At 47.4% G+C, this 15,958-nt stretch overlaps 1 long non-coding RNA gene across 3 annotated transcripts; it reads right to left on the bottom strand.

Moving 5' to 3' along the window:
* Positions 1-5,810: 5,810 nt before the first annotated feature.
* On the bottom strand, positions 5,811-15,621 carry LOC102553505 (uncharacterized). 3 transcript variants are annotated; one of them, XR_015645386.1, is made up of 4 exons: positions 15,428-15,621; positions 14,995-15,073; positions 9,425-9,574; positions 5,811-5,952 (listed from the first exon to the last, which is right to left on the bottom strand). It is a non-coding gene; the product is annotated as an uncharacterized LOC102553505 (long non-coding RNA). The 3 variants fall into 3 exon arrangements; XR_015645384.1 differs by lacking the exon at positions 14,995-15,073 and having other exon boundaries at positions 15,428-15,613; XR_015645385.1 differs by lacking the exon at positions 15,428-15,621 and having other exon boundaries at positions 14,995-15,117.
* Positions 15,622-15,958: the final 337 nt, after the last annotated feature.

Here is a 15,958-nt window from a genome sequence, read left to right as displayed (position 1 = left end):
GAACAACGCCTGAGCTGACTTCTGACCACCAATCTACACATACACACACACACACACACACACACACACACACACACACACACACACACACTGTGTGAACTTTGAGGATACAGGAAGTTCAAGCTTAAATATCTGTAACTTTAGGCAAATTCCAGTTGCCTCCTCTGCCAAATTGGGCTGATGAAACACCCCTAGGAGTGCTCTGAAGGTGACTTGAAGACAGCTCAGGTGCAGTGAGCTCCCAGCCTCGCCTACTAAATCCCTGGAGTGTAAGCAGCCACTCTCTAAAAGTCTAATACAAAGGGTTGACCTCCAAGATGGCGGGGTGGGGGGGGGGGTAGCTCCAGGAGGCCTGGAACTTGCTTACAATGTAGACCAGGTTGGCCTGGAATTTAAAGACCCTCCTGCCCCTGCCACCTGAGTGCTGGGATTAAAGGCAAGTGCTGCCTCACCTGCTTTTCACTTTCCTAAAACCTTTTTTCTCCCAAGGTTGTTCCTCACCCTCATTATAAAATAGAATTCATGAAACACCCCCCCCCGCCCCGCCCCTGGCTCCATGACTCAGCAGGTGGAGGCATTGGCACACAGTCGGATGACTTCAGTTCAGTCTTCCCTGCCCACACCGTGAGAGGCAAGACCCAACTCCTCCCCGCTTGATCCTGGAAACACATGCACACACGCACACACGCGCACACACACACACACATGCAAGCCCAAACGCACATACACACTTACCCACAAACATTCACATACATACACACACACACATACTCATCCACAAACACACACAAGCGTAAACACACACACACACACAAGCCCAAACACACACACACATGTACACATTCACACACTTATGCACAAACACATGCAAGTACAAACATACACACACATTCACACCACACTCACCCATGAACACATACACACACACACTCACCCACAAACACACACACACTCACCCACAAACACACACAAGCCCAAGCACACACACTCACCCACAAACACACATAAGCCCAAACACATACACACACACTCACACACTTACCCATGAACACACATAAGCTCAAACACATACACACACATAGCCCTGGAGCCATCCTCCTGCCTCCATATCCCCAGTGCTGAAATTACAGGTATATCCACCAGGCCCAGCTGCTCAGAATTTTTACAGCTGCAGTTGATGTGGCCTGGCTTCATTCTTCTCAGAGACACAGAGTGAGAAACTGTGTCCAAAAACGGACACTATGCCACAGGCAGAAGCAGGGTATCAGCTTACCCAAGGCCTCAGCTCGTGCCTGGACAAGTACTCAAAGCTATCTGCATACCTTGAACACCACAGCAGCAAACCAAGGCCTGACACGGGGATTTATGGCAGACTCTGTAGAACATCGAGCTCTGGTCAGACATCTAACAGAACCTTCCAGCAACAGGATACCATACAAGGAAGCTTCATCTCACAGGCTGGCATGGGGGAGGAGGAGTCAGAAAGGACGGCAGTTTTGTTGCTCACCAAAAGGGAATCTCTGCCCTGAGAGACATCAAGAGACGGAGGACAGGGTTTGGGGAGAGATCCAGTCTTGTGGCAAAGGGTTTTTGGTAACCTAAGAAAGCATCAGAAACTTTGAAGTACAAGAGATTTTAATGAAAATAAATGAGGAAGGAGACTGAAACTTAGTGGGTAGAGTGGTCGATTAGAATGTAGGAAACCCTGGGTTCAATTGTCAGTACCACATAAAATGGACATTGTGATGGTTTGTATATCCCTGGGCTTGGCCCAGGGAGTGGTACTATTAGAAGGTATGGCCCTGTGGGTGTGGGTTTTAAGACACTCGCCCTAGCTGCCTGGAAGCCAGTCTTCTGCTAGCAGCCTTCAGATGGAGATGTAGAACTCTCCCGCTCTGCCTGCACCGTGCCTGCTTGGATGCTGCCATGTCTCTGCCTTGATGATAATGGACTGGGCCTCTGAACCTGTAAACCAGCCCCAATTAAATGTCCTTAGAAGAGTTACCTTGGTCCTGGTGTCTGTTCGCAGCAGTGAAACCCTAAGACAGGAATAGTGGTACACATCTGTAATGCCAGCACCTGGGCGGTACAGGCAGGAGGATCATTAGTTCAAAAACATCTTCAGATACATAAGGAGTTTAAGGCCAGCCTGGGCTACATGCAACCTTATCAATAGAAAACGAGAGAGCTGGGGTTGGGGATTTAGCTCCGTGGTAGAGCGCTTGCCTAGGAAGCGCAAGGCCCTGGGTTCAGTCCCCAGCTCCGGAAAAAAAAGAACCAAAAAAAAAAAAAAAAAAAAAAGAAAAAGAAAAAAGAAAACGAGAGAGCTGAGTTTGAGCCATATGTGACACTTTCCAGCTGCCTGACCCGCATAGCTGTTTTACTTGGCTGGGTCTCCAGCACTCTGTATTTACTGAACATAGTTCGTGTGTATAACCCTGAGCAACTGGGGAGACAGTGTAAGAAAAAAACAGAGACGAAAAGTTTGTTATGTTAAAGGTTAGCTTAGAGATGATCCTTAAAAGATACCTCGCACCTGTGATTCCAGCATTTGGGAGTCAGAGGCAGGAGGATCACTGCAAGTTTGAGGCCAGCCTGAGCTGAGAGTTCTAGGCCACACAGAGCTACAGAGCAATGTTCTGTCTCAAAAGAATACACAAAACAAAACAAGCATATTAATGCTGAGACAACCAGATAGGCACATATGAAGGAAAGGCTTAGACCCCTTCATCACACCACAGATGAAGCCCAGCCTTGGGGCTAGGACAAGCTTAGTACTCAAACACTCTTGCTGCTTTTGCAGAAGACCTGGGTTTGTTTCCCAGCACCTACTTGGAGGTTCCCAACCATAGGTCATGCCAGCCCTCTTTCAGGCTCTGTGGGTACTGAATGCCTGTGGTGCCTGGACATACTCACAGGCAAACACTCAAAAGACATTAAATAAGAAAGCAAGCAAGAAAGAAACAAACAAAAAAGGTAAGAAAGAAGCAAAGATAGGGGTTGGGGATTTGGCTCAGTGATAGAGCGCTTGCCTAGGAAGCGCAAGGTCCTGGGTTCTGTCCCCAGCCCCAGGGGTGGGGGGGGGGGGGGAAGAAGCAAAGAAACAAAGGAAGAAAAAAAGAAACAAAGAAAGAAAGGATCCTTCCTTACAAATCAATGAGAGATACAAATACCTCTATTTATTTTTGAGACTGGATTTCATGGAGCCAAGACTAGACTGGACTTCACTATGTAGCTAAGTTTGACCTTGAACTATTTCTCCTCCTGCCTCTATCTCTCAAGGACTGGGATAACAGTTGTATGTCACCACACCCGGCTCAAATATATCAATCCACAAAAAGAGAAGCTAAGCATTATGGCCGGTGCCTACTGTCCAGATACGTGGGAGACTGAGGTAGGAAAGATCACAAGTGACAGGCCAGCCTGGCCTACATTCTGAGACCAGAGGGTGAGGGGTGGGAGGACAGGCTGGGGAAGTTGAATGGTCCCCATTGCTAGTGGGAATATTAAGTAGTAAACTCTGAAAACCGGGATTTTCTCTAAAGGCTGCACCTAGAGCAAACATGTGACCTAGAAAACCTGCTCCTCCTCCCACGACAAGCAAACATGTTTCACTCAAAGTCTGTAGGATGGCCCAGAGCAGTGAGTGTTCCTCACATTAGCTAAAACGTGGTACCACACAGCCCATCATGTCAGACAAGGCAGGGTGGCGAGGGCCTGAAGTGCTTGGTCATGTTGTGTCAGTGCATAGTCATGAAGCAGAGAGGAATTCCACCGATCTGCTCGATTTCTCATTCTTTTGGTGTGGGACCGGCCCATGGGATGGTGCTCTTCACTTGCAGGCTGTATTTCCTCCTCACTGAGCCCTTCCTGGAAACACCCAGAGATGTGTTCTCACGATCATTTTAACCCAGTCAAGTTACTGTGAAGATGAACCACCACCCAAAATTAATGGCTAGAGGGATGGGCGGGTGAAGACATGGTAGAGCCACACGGTGAGCGTGTTGAGCGGGAGAGCGAAAGGACGCACACTCTAACACGGATGAACCCTGAAACACCCTGAATACTCAGACCTGTTGAGACAAATCTTAAACAGTCATGCAAAACAGGTTGAGACCAATGGGGTTGGTTGCCTGGGGCTGGAGAAGAAAAGACTTGTGAAAAAGTTCCCGTGACTCTATATAGTCCTTTTTGTTTATGTACATCAGCCTGGCCTCCAACTCAGAACAATCCTCCTGCCTCAGCTTCCCAAGTACTGGGATTGCATGCATGTGCCATCCCACAAGGCTCTCTATGTGGCCTTTTTTTTTTTTTTTCTTTTCTTTTCTTCTCAACAGCCTTTACTGCAGGACACCTTCTTTGTTGATACAGGGAGGCGGCGGCAGCCAGCCCTAATTCTCTATGTGGCCTTTTGAGGATAATAAAAATGTTCTAAAGTCAGTCCTGGCAATGGCTACAACCTACAATGGCTACAATGGCACGCGCGCGCATGCGCGCGCGCGCACACACACACACACACACACATATATATGCAAGCAAGAAAACACCCAGATGTATAAAATAAAAATAGATAATTTTTTAACTTAAAGAGCCTGGATGTTGCCCAGGGGCAGGGCTCTGGGCGTGTTTAGGGTCCTGAGTGGGGAGCTATAATAGCTCAGGGGAGTCTGCTGAGGGTTGCACACGGGGAGGACAGGTTTAATGCTGCTCCACTGTATGCTTGCCTATGCATAGGCTGGAATGATGCTGACACCTGTAATGTCACTTAGGAAGCTGAGGCAGGAGGATTGGTGTGAGCTTGAGGCTAGTTTGGACTACAGAGCAACTCTTTGTCTCAAGAAAGAAGAAAAAAAAAAGGTAAGTAAGTAAAGGCATCTATTTCTTCCCTCTGGCCATCACTGTGAGGACCACAAGAGATAAAACTGGAAGGGTCAGGGTGAGGAAGTAGGTTCAGGAACCTGACCTGGGGACTGTGGAGACCAAAGAGGGGAGAGGGCAGAGCTTAGCTTTCAGCTTAATTAATGCATCTGTCGTTTAGTTGTCTTTTTAAGAGGTTCACTTTTGAAATTCCAAAAGTGAAGTTATTCAGGAGCCCAGCTCCACTCTGTTGAGGATTTAGTGTCCCTCCAAAGATTTCCAGGGTCAGGATCAGGCTTCTATTCTTGGCCTGTGTTTACCTTCACTTTGTGTGTCTTTTTCCTTGACTTTGCTTACCTTTCCCCCACCCACTCCCACTGTACTTGAGTCACGAAAATCGACTGTGATAAAGACATGATTCCTCTCTTGCTGAGTTTCCTGCCCCCTCACCAAGGACCCACTGAGCTCCTCTTGGCCACTGAACCTGATTTGCCCTGCAGTGAAACTTTCCCTGGAGTGATTTCTGTCTTTCCAAGTTGCAAGGCTCCTCCCCTAGGTCAGAGCCCTTCTAACCGGAAGTCTATTTCCTGGGCGCCTGAACCACAGAACCATGGCTGAAATCCAGACAGCTGACGTCACCTGTCCAGATGGCGGAAACCGTTGCTCAATAAAAGGAAATTGATGCCAATCCCTTACTTCTCTATGGCCCTCTCCCTTTTGCCCCCTCCCCTCTCTCTGAGTCCAGAAAGTGTTTCCTAGACAGAAGGCAGCTTGCAGTCTGGGGAACTAGTTCTGGCCTTGACCTCGTGCCCGATGCCACGAGTGGAGTTCAAGGCTGGTTGCGTCAGCTGACTAATGTTGCAAGCCTGAACCCTGGATGCAGAGTCAGAGGATGTAAGTCTGAAGAAGAGTTCTTCCACCAGGATCTGACCTTTGACAAATCACTACACTTCTTTTGATAATATTTTTTTTTTACTATTAGTAATCATGCCCTCCTCCCAGTTGCAAGGCTGGAGTGACATCATCTGTGTGAATGCTTTCGTAGCCTGGAGTAGATGGTAGTGCAGAGTTCTGTGTTCTTCAGAGAAGCTGGACCTGAGGAGGCAGGAGAGAGGATGGTGCTGCTCCAGAGTCAGGCAGCCTGCTCCATGTGAAGAGGGAGCCTGCCCATAGCCGGCTCAGTTATATGACTTCCACATCCGGTTATCAAATGATTATATTGAGCCAGTGTTGCAGCACACACCAACAGGCAGATGCGCAAGAAGTAGAGACAAGAATATCATGAATTCAGAGCCAGCTTGAACTGGAGAAGTAGCTCAGTGAATAAAGTGCTTGCCCCAGAAGCATAAGGACCTGAGTTCAGATCCCCGCCATCCACATAAAGCTGGATGTAAGAGTATATATCTATGCCTCCCTGCTGGGGAGGCTGAGACAGAGGGGGTCTCTGAAGTCCATTAGCTAGTCTGTCTAGATAAGCAGGGAGTTCTAGACTGGATGAGAGACATTGTTTCAAAAAGTAAAGTAGACTGGTGGAAAAAGATACTTAATATCAACCTCTGGTGTCTGCCCCACAAACAAAGGGATTGGCTTCTTGTGGGTTCTTTCTTCCACCCTTCTCCACCCCCTTTCTTTCATCCTTTCAACCCCCTAACACTAGATAGGAGAGAGAAAAGAATAGAGAGAAAAGGGGTCAGCATTATCCTTACACTACACTTCCTGGTAATTAGGAGCATGGAGTTCCTTGGGGCAAGTTTGATTTTTGCTACCAGGTTATCTAATGTCTTCTATCTTCTGTGCACACCCTTCTTAACCCACTGCAACCATCAGCCCACACCATCTCTTCAGGCCCTAGCATTTATAGACCCTCTGAAAAGTCCCCATGATTCCAAATGTCACACATTCCCAGAAACTAACCACAGCTGGCAAAACCACACCCCTGCTAGAGAAAGAGGCAAATCATTCTACAGGCAGATGCTGCAGACAGTCTGAAGCAGCTCCATGACCCACACATGGGATTAAAATGAAAACATTCTTTTATAGAGAAATCAAAACTCCAAGCCTATCTGTGCCAGGCTTGGTAGCACATGCCTTTGATCCTAGTACTTAGGAGGCAGAGCCCAGCAGAGCAGAATTAGTACAGTTGGTTCATTTTCATTTTTTGTTTCTGTATTGGGATGGGGTTACCAAGGTTGGTCTCCTGCTTAGGGGCTCTAGTGGTTTTCTCCCTTCCCAGACTTCCAAGCATTAGGGAAGGTGAATGCCATCATGTCTGACTAATACAATTATTTGGAAGAACCACTAAGGAAGACAATTCAGAGAGTTATCCAAGCACAATGGCACACATACCAATAATCCCAGTACCAGGGAGGTTAAGGCAGGAGAATTGCTTCTTCAAAACCAGCCTAGGCTAAACAGTAAGATCCTGTCTCAAAACAAACTCCCAAATATTGCCTGATATGGTGGTGTCCATCTTTCCGCATGAAAGGTAGAGGCAGGGAAACAGAAGCTCAAGTTCAAGTCTCACCTGGGACACTTGAGACCCCACAGAGATAAAGTGAACTTGGAGAAGAAGGGAAAAGAGTTAGAGAAGGAAGAAGAGACAAGACAGACCAGCCACATAAAATGATGTCTGGCCTGCAGCAGATTCGGTAAACTCAGACTAGTGCATTCTCCAGAGGCTACCTTATCTCTTTGCATACCATGTGTATGACACTCAGCCTAATTCAGAGACACCCCGCCCCAACCGCCCTGCACTGTCTACACAGCAGACAGCAGAATTTAACTAGCATCTGAACAGGTTATTTTCTTCATGTTGACATCTCAGATCTCTGCTAGCCCATCCACAGGAAGACCAGCATCTAAACATACTGGAATCTGCAGGAGGTCCCGAGTCCCGGGCATGCCCTGAGTCCTAGAGTCTGCATCAGGATCTGAGTCCTCTGTGGCTTCACTTGATGCCCCTTGCTTCTGCCTTGAGCTCCTGTTGCCTCTCAGCTCTCTTCCTCTTCCTGAACCCTGTTCTGACTGACTCCCAGTTATCCAGATATCCCTTCTAACTCTCTGGGGGTGTGGGGGAGGCTGAGTTCTTTGTCCCTTTATCCTTGAAGACTCCCTCTCTTCAGGCCCCAAGGCTGGTGGGTGGGAGACTGGGAAATAGACAGCCACAAGCTGATAGCCAAGCGTGGGTTTTGCTGCCCCAGCATGACAGATCACTTTCCTGTGGTGAACAGCCAAACAGGATCATTTCCATCTGCCTCAGTTGTCTGTCGACCTGCTCTCATTGGCTCACTTTTCTCCTCCCTCACAAACTTTGTCGATCCTTCTTCCCCTCCTCTTTCCCTTTTCTTTGTATTTTGTTTGTTTGGGTCGGAATTTCGCTGTGTCACTCTGGCTAGGCTGGAACTTGCTGTACAGATCAGGCCGGCCTCAAAGACTCTCTCTGTAGTCAAGGCCGGGATTGAACACCTGAGCCTCCTGATGCCTCCTAAGTATCAGGGACCATGCCTGTGAGAATGCCCAGCTTATGCAGATGTGATTGTTTTCTGTTCACAAATTTGGTGGCCAAGATCCAGAGCTGTGTGGTTTGTTTAACAGTCAGCAACCGTTAGACGAACCGTAGGCGGAATCCCTGTCTCTTGATTCTGAGAACTGCCCCACCCACTTCACTGGAGTTTGAAGCTCGATCCTTCTTTGAACCTGCTGTGAGGTTGGCTCACTGGCACTCAGGAACACCCCACCCCCACCCCTTTTCTCACCAGCCTCTGCTGGTGCTGAGAGGAGTCTGTGCTTCCTCCAAGAGATGGGAAGGTTGGCAGCTCCCAAGACATTTAATAGAGACCTTTCCAGGTTGGGAGGCTGAGGCAAAAGGATTATGAGTTCAAGGCCAGCCTGAGCCACATAGGAAACCTTGTCTCAACCCTTTTTCCTGGCCCCTTCAAAAAAAAAAAAAGAAGAAGAGAAAGAAGAGAAAAGGGGTTGGGGATTTAGCTCAGTGGTAGAGCGCTTGCCTAGCAAGCGCAAGGCCCCGGTCCTCAGCTCCGGAAAAAAAAAAGAAAAAAGAAAAGAAAGAAATTAATCTGAATACTTAGGAAGCAGAAACAGGCAGCTCTCCTGTTGAGTTCAAGGCTAACTAGGTCTTCACAACAAATCCCCGTCTCAAAAGATGGAAAAAGAAAGAAAGAAACCTTCCAGGCATAACCAATCTGTGGTGAGAGAAGCAGAAACTGTGGCTGTTTGGTCAGGGGAGGAAATGGGTGCTGCGTATTGATTGGAAAGAGGAAGGAGAGAAGCCTCTGGATGCTATCATACTAGGAAAGACCTCACCAGCTGCACACTTAAGATTCACACGCTTTGGTGCGCCTCCGTTACGTGCCAATAAAAAAAATTAAGCAGCAAAAGGCAAACAAGCATTTACCCTGTGCAAAAGATCCTGTTCAGAGAATTTAAAAATTAAGTAGAAGGAAAAACACAAAGAACTCTCAAAACTCAGCAATGAGAAAACAGTGTTTGCTGCATAGGCATTGAACTCTTTGACAGAGTAAAAGAACCTTCTAGCAATGGGTCTGACCTTTATCATCAGGATACAGAGCCTGGTCTCCTCTCCAGATATCCTCAGGACACAAGGACAGGCAGCTGGGAAGTATCCCTGTCTCTCCCTCACCCTGTCCTTCTCAGCTCAGGCCTGGGTTACAGGTTCTTCCTGTTATCCCCAGCTGTCCTAGAGTGGAAAGAAGTGAGTGATCTGATGAGTTTATTGCTGCCGTTTACGTTGTTTTTTGTTTTGAGATGGCGACTCTCTGGGAACTCTAGGATGGCTTCTGGCTTATAAGGCTTCTCCTGCTTCAGCTTCCCAAATGCTTGGATTATGAGCACACACCACCGTGCCCAGTTTTCACTTTAATTTTCCTTTCTTTCCTTGTTAGGTATGAGATAGGGTCTCAATGTAGCTTTGGCTGTCTTTCAAGTCTTAGACGTCTATCTGCAGGGCTGGAGAGACGGCTCAGTGGTTAAGAGCACTGACTGCAGGGTTGAGGATTTAGCTCAGTGGTAGAGCACTTGCCTAGCAAGCGCAAGGCCCTGGGTTTGGTCCCCAGCTCCGAAAAAAGAAAAAAAAAAAAAAAGAAAGAAAGAAAAGGAAAAAAAAAAGAGAGAAAAAGAGCACTAACTGCTCTTCTAAAGGTCCTGAGTTCAATTCCCAGCAACTGCATGGTGGCTCACAACCATCTGTAATGGGATCTCTAGTGTGTTTGAGGATATCTTCAGTGTACTTATATACATAAAATAAATAATTCCTGGGTTGGGGATTTAGCTCAGTGGTAGAGCGCTTGCCTAGCAAGCAGAAGGCCCTGGGTTCAGTCCCCAGCTCTGAAAAAACGAAAAAAATAAATAAATAATTCCTTTTTAAAAAAAGAAAATACACATACACACATACAATTAAAAATAAAAAATATTAAAAAAAAGTCTACCTGCTTCTGCTTCTCAAGTGCTGGGACTAACAACGTCATGTGACTATGCCCCATCATCATCTTAAATTCTGAAAACCGGTTTTTATCATAAAACCTACTTGATGGTTAAAAAGAAAAAAAGCCAGGGTACAGTGACACATAGACAGCTATAATCCCAGTGCACAGTATGTTAAGTCAGGGGAATCCCTCAAGCTGGGGCTTACTCAGCCTTTAGGACATGGGACATGGCTGGCAGGGATTTTAGGGGGTTAGAGTCATCTGTACTTCCCGCCTTGGTTTCTCATCTTCACCTCATGGTCAGATTTCTCCACCGTGAACTCTCATTCCCTTGCCACCGTGATGGGTTACTGTGCCCTCTAAAACCACAAACCAGCCTTTCCTCAAGCCTTTGTCAGGGATTTTTTGTCACCAAGATGAAGACATAACACATACCCATGCCTGTGAAGGCCAGACAGCTCGAGGCTACTGGGAGTAGTAATGTCCTGTTGCTGTCACAAGCAGTCTGGCTTTAGCTGGAGCTCAGTGTCTGGCAGAACCCACCTCTTCTGTGTCATACACAAAGGCCAGGCCCACAGCAAATAAAAGAGTCTATGTGGCTAGCTCTGCTTACTCCCTGCCAACGACTGTGGGCTCTGGCTAAAGCTAGGCTTTCTTTCCACCACAGCTGTTTCCGGTGTCTGTCACAGTGCTACTATGTTGCTATAACTGGCCTGGAGCTCACTATGTGACTGGCCCTGGGTTGGCAGTGGTTCCCTGCCTTTCCCACCTCCTACTGCTGGGGTTTCAGTCATACCGCCATACACGGCTGTTTCTGATGACCTACAAGAAGCATCTGTGAAACCAAGAAAGGCACAAACAAACAAAAACCATCTTGCATCCAGCATTTTGGAGAATAAAGTAGGCAGACTGCAAGTTCAAGGTCAACCTGGGCCTCTCCAGGAGACTGTAGCAGTAAACAAAGGAAGTCCTACCACCAGGAGGAGGAGGAGGAGGAGGAGGAGGAGGAGGAGGAGGAGGGGGAGGAGGAGGAGGAGGAGGAGGAGGAGGAGGAGGAGGGGGAGGAGGAGGAGGAGGAGGAGGTGGTGGTGTGGTGGTGTCGGGGGAGGAAAAGAAAGAGGAAAGGAGAAGGGGGAATGGGAGGAGAAAAGGAGGAAGAAGAGTAGAAGAGGAGAAAAAGAGGAGGGAAAGGAAGAAGAGTAGAAGAGGAAAAAAAGAGGAGGGAGAGGAAGAGGAGGAAGGAGAGGAACAAGAGGAGAAAGATGAGAAAGAGGTGGGAGAGGAGAAAAAGGAGGAAGGGAGGAAAGAAGGAGAAGGTAGACAAGCAGAGTAGAAGAGGAGGAAAAAAAGGAGGAGCAGAAGGAAAGGAGAGAGGGAAGCAGAAAGGAAGGAGAGGAGGAGGAAGAGGAATTAGAGAAGAAACAGACGGGGGATGCAGAGCAGGAGGAGAAGAAGAGAATGAGAAACAGGGAGAGGAGGAAGATAAGGAGAAAGAGGAGGAGGGGAGGAGGACGGAGGAGGACAGAGGAAGAGGAGATAGACACAAGAAAGGAAAAAGAAAGGCCACCAAAGACTGTGTTGGGAAGTCAGCAGTCTATATCATTGCCTGGAAAGCTGGTTTGGGTTTTATCGGTCTGTAGGTTTAATCTTTGCTGTTGCTACTGTCTTGTCATGATTCACGGGAGATAGTTAACAACCTTGCTGATTCAGCCAGTGGACAACCTGACCTAGAGTGAGCTCGAGCCCTCTGAAAAGTCTCTTGGTGTCAGAGTTTAGGGATACAGTTTGTAAAAGTAAAACCCAGAAAAATACATCAAAGTTAGCGGTGCAACCTTGAAACGTTCACTCCCGGCAGAACATAGCTCTTGTTTTAGACATAACTAGTCTACTATTTACTTAGTACACTTAGACCACCGCCCAGGCCATGGACCCATGGACATCTCAGATGTGTCGCCAAGGCAGGTGTGACTATTGGGGACAGGAGGGTTGAGGTCTAAGCAAACGCAGAATGGAGTGAGAACAGGATGCCATTACCTTAGTGATTTCAGGTTTGTGTTTCTGCGAATGTGATCTCTTTTCTCTCTCTCTCTCTCTCTCTCTCTCTCTCTCTCTCTCTCTGTATGTGTGTGTGCATGTGTGTGTGTGTGTGTGTGTGTGTGTGTGTGTGTGTGTGTGCATGCAGGTCACTCACCCATAAGGACATGAGGAAGCAAGAATTTGACCTTTGGTGTTGTTCCCCCATTGCTTTGTACCTTGTTTTGAGACTTAGTTGGTTACTGAACCCAGAGTTTGTGGTGTCAGCTAGGCTGCCTGACTATGATGGTTTGTATATGCTCGGCCAAGGGAGTGGCACTATTAGAAGGTGTGGCCCTGTTGGAGTAGGTGTGTCACTGTAGGTGTGGACTTTAAGACCCTCATCCTAGCTGCCTGGAAGTGAGTCTTCTCCTAGCAGCCTTCAAAGGGAGATGTAGAACTCTCAGCTCCTCCAGCACCGTGCCTGCCTGGATGCTGCCATGCTCCCGATTTGATGATAATGGACTGAACCTCTGAACCTGTAAGCCAGCCCCAATTAAATTTGTCCTTTAGAAGAGTTGCCTTGGTCAGGTTGCCAAAGTCAGGTGACCGGACTTGACAGCAAGTGGCTTTACCTGGTGAAACAGCTCACTGACCGAGCCTCACTTTAGATACCTGCTAAAGCCTATCCTAGTGAGGGTCACTCTTGCTGGGAAGAAGACCAAGGCAACTTGGGAAGGAAAAGGTTTATTTCACCTTATATTCCCACTTAATGGTCTATCACTGAGGGAAGCAGGAGCTGACACAGAGGGCTTGAAGGAGTGCTGCTTACTGACTTGCTCACTGTGACCTGTTCAGCATGTTTTCTTATAGAAACCAGGACCACCAGCCCAGGGGTGACCCCACCCACAATGGGGGGGGGCTTCCCTATCAATCACTAATTCAGAAAATATCTTACAGCCGGATCTCATGAAGGCTTTTTCTCTATTGAGGTTCCCTCCCTTCAGATAACTCTAACTTGTGTCAGATTGACATAAAGCTAACTCAAACCCTGTCACACAAAGACATCTATAGCTGGATTTGAGCTATTTTGTGGGTTCTTCATTCTTCCACCCTTCTCCACCCTTGAACACTAGATAGAAGAGAAAAAAGGATAAAGGGGAAAGGGTGTGGTTTGGTTTTTTTTATCATTAGACTACTTCCTGTTGACTAGGGTTGTCGAGCTCCTTGGAGAAAGTTTAATCTTTGATATCAGGATATCTCATTCTCTTCCTCCTCCTCTTCCTCCTCCTCCTCCTCCTCCTCCTCCTCCTCCTCCCCCCATTCTTTGCACACAACCACTTAACAAACCACAACAAACATCAACCAACCAAAACCCCACACCACCTCTCAGGGCCCCTAGCATTTATATACATCATTAAGCTATAACCTTTCTTTTTCTTATTATTACACACTATCAACATTAGTATATGAACACTCCAAAATTTTAAAGTCCCACAGTTTTTAAAAATTCAAACACTAAACACTTAAAAATGAGATGGCTCAGCAGTTAAGAACACTGGCTGTGGGGTTGGGGATTTAGCTCAGTGGTAGAGCACTTGCCTAGCAAGTGCAAGGCCCTGGGTTCGGTCCCCAGCTATGAAAAAGAAAAGAAAAGAAAAAAAAAAAAAAAGAACACTGGCTGCTCTTCCAGAGGACCCCGGCTCACTTCCCAACACCTATAAGACAGCTCACAATTGTCTGTAACTCCAGTTCCAGGGTATCCGACACCCTCACACAGACATAGGTAATGTTCATAAAACAAAAATAAAATCCTACTTTTAAAAAAATTGAGGGGCTGGGGATTTAGCTCAGTGGTAGAGCGCTTACCTAGGAAGCGCAAGGCCCTGGGTTCGGTCCCCAGCTCCGAAAAAAAAGAACCAAAAAAAAAAAAAAAATTGAAATTCAGAGTCTTTAAATTCAAAGTCTCTCAACTGTGGGCTACTATCAAACCAAAAATAAGCTAAATCCTTTCTTCAAGAGGGAAGAACCAAGACACAGTCACAATCTGAATGAAGTATATCTGAATAAACTTCAAAAGTGTAACTAACTCGATGTCTAATCATCTGGGATTCACTCAGATTCCTTTTGGGCTCCTTTAAGAACTTGGGGTCATTTCTCCAGCTCTTACCGCTGCGGTACACACAGCTTGTCCTCTAGGCTCTTGTTGGCTCCACTCCACCACTGCTGCTGTTTTTTTTTTTTTTTTTTTTTTTTTTTTAAATCGAGATTCTTTTTTTTTTCCGGAGCTGGGGACCGAACCCAGAGCCTTGCGCTTCCTAGGTAAGCGCTCTACCACTGAGCTAAATCCCCAGCCCCTGCTGCTGTTTTTGATCATCCCATGATTACTGGCATCTCCAGGACTGCTGGAGTCCCTTCTGCAACCGAGCTGCACTTTCACCAATAGCCTCTCTTGGGTGCTTGTCAAGGACTCTAGCCCTGCCACACAGCGCCAAGCCTCAGCTGCTCTCCATGACCCTTTCATGCCTTCAAAACCAGTGTCACCTGGGTGAGTCTTCATTACTAAGTTCAGCTGTGTCTTAGTTAGGGTTTCACTGCTGTGAACAGACACCATGACCAAGGCAAGTTTTATAAGGATAACGTATAATTGGGGCTGGCTTACGGGTTCCGAGCCGAGGTTCAGTCCATTATCATCAAGGTGGTAACATGACAGCATTCAAGCAGGCATGGTGCAGGAGGAGCTGAAAGTTGTACAACTTCATTCAAAGGCTGCTAGCAGAATACTGGCTTCCAGGCAGCTGGGATAAGGGTCTTAAAGCCCACACCCGCAGAGACACACCTACTTCAACAAGGCCACACCCACTCCAACAAGGCCACACCCACAGCGACACACCTACTCCAAAAGGGCACACCTACTTCAACAGGGCCACGCCCTCTCCAACAAGGCCACACCCACTGTAACAGGGCCACACCTTCTAATAGTGCAGAGCACATGCAAACCGTCAAAAGCTGCCTGTACAAACTGCAACCTTGACTACCCCAGGAGCATCGTTTCTGTGGCTGACCCTGCAGAAACATTTCCCGGAAGATTTCACCTCAGCGATGCTGGTCTCTTAATCACAGCTGAGTCTTCATCCTCAGCTAACCAGCACTCATCGTCCAGGCAAAGCAAAGGTTTTACTTTAGTGATTTTGGTCTCTTGTTAATCTCAACTGATTCTTCAGCTCCTGCTGATCAGACACCACCCACTCTTCACACAGCTAGCCCCGCGGAGTCTTCGCTTCCCTCTGAGACGTCACAAACCAGGCCGCTGTTGTGTGTATTTCTCTCAAAACTCCATCCTTCCGAGCTCCCGCAAAATAGTTCACCAAGCTTTGAACACTCAGTGTTCTTTCAGGCCCAAAGTTCCAAAGTCCTTCCACAGTGACGGAACACCACGACCAAGGCAACTTGGGGAGGAAAGTGTTTCTTTCACCTTACACGTCCAGATAACAGCCCATCACTGAGGGGACTCAGGGCAGGGACCTGGAGGCAGCAGCTGATGCAAAAACCATAGAGGGGCGCCGCTTAGTGGCTTGCTCCCAGGGCTTGCTCAACCAGCTTTCTTATAGAACCCTGGACCACCA

This window comes from Rattus norvegicus, chromosome 20, assembly GCF_021556685.1.
Source record: "Rattus norvegicus strain SHRSP/BbbUtx chromosome 20, alternate assembly SHRSP_T2T, whole genome shotgun sequence".
NCBI classification, from domain to species: Eukaryota; Metazoa; Chordata; class Mammalia; order Rodentia; family Muridae; genus Rattus; species Rattus norvegicus.
This window is presented reverse-complemented; position numbering and strand designations above follow the sequence as displayed.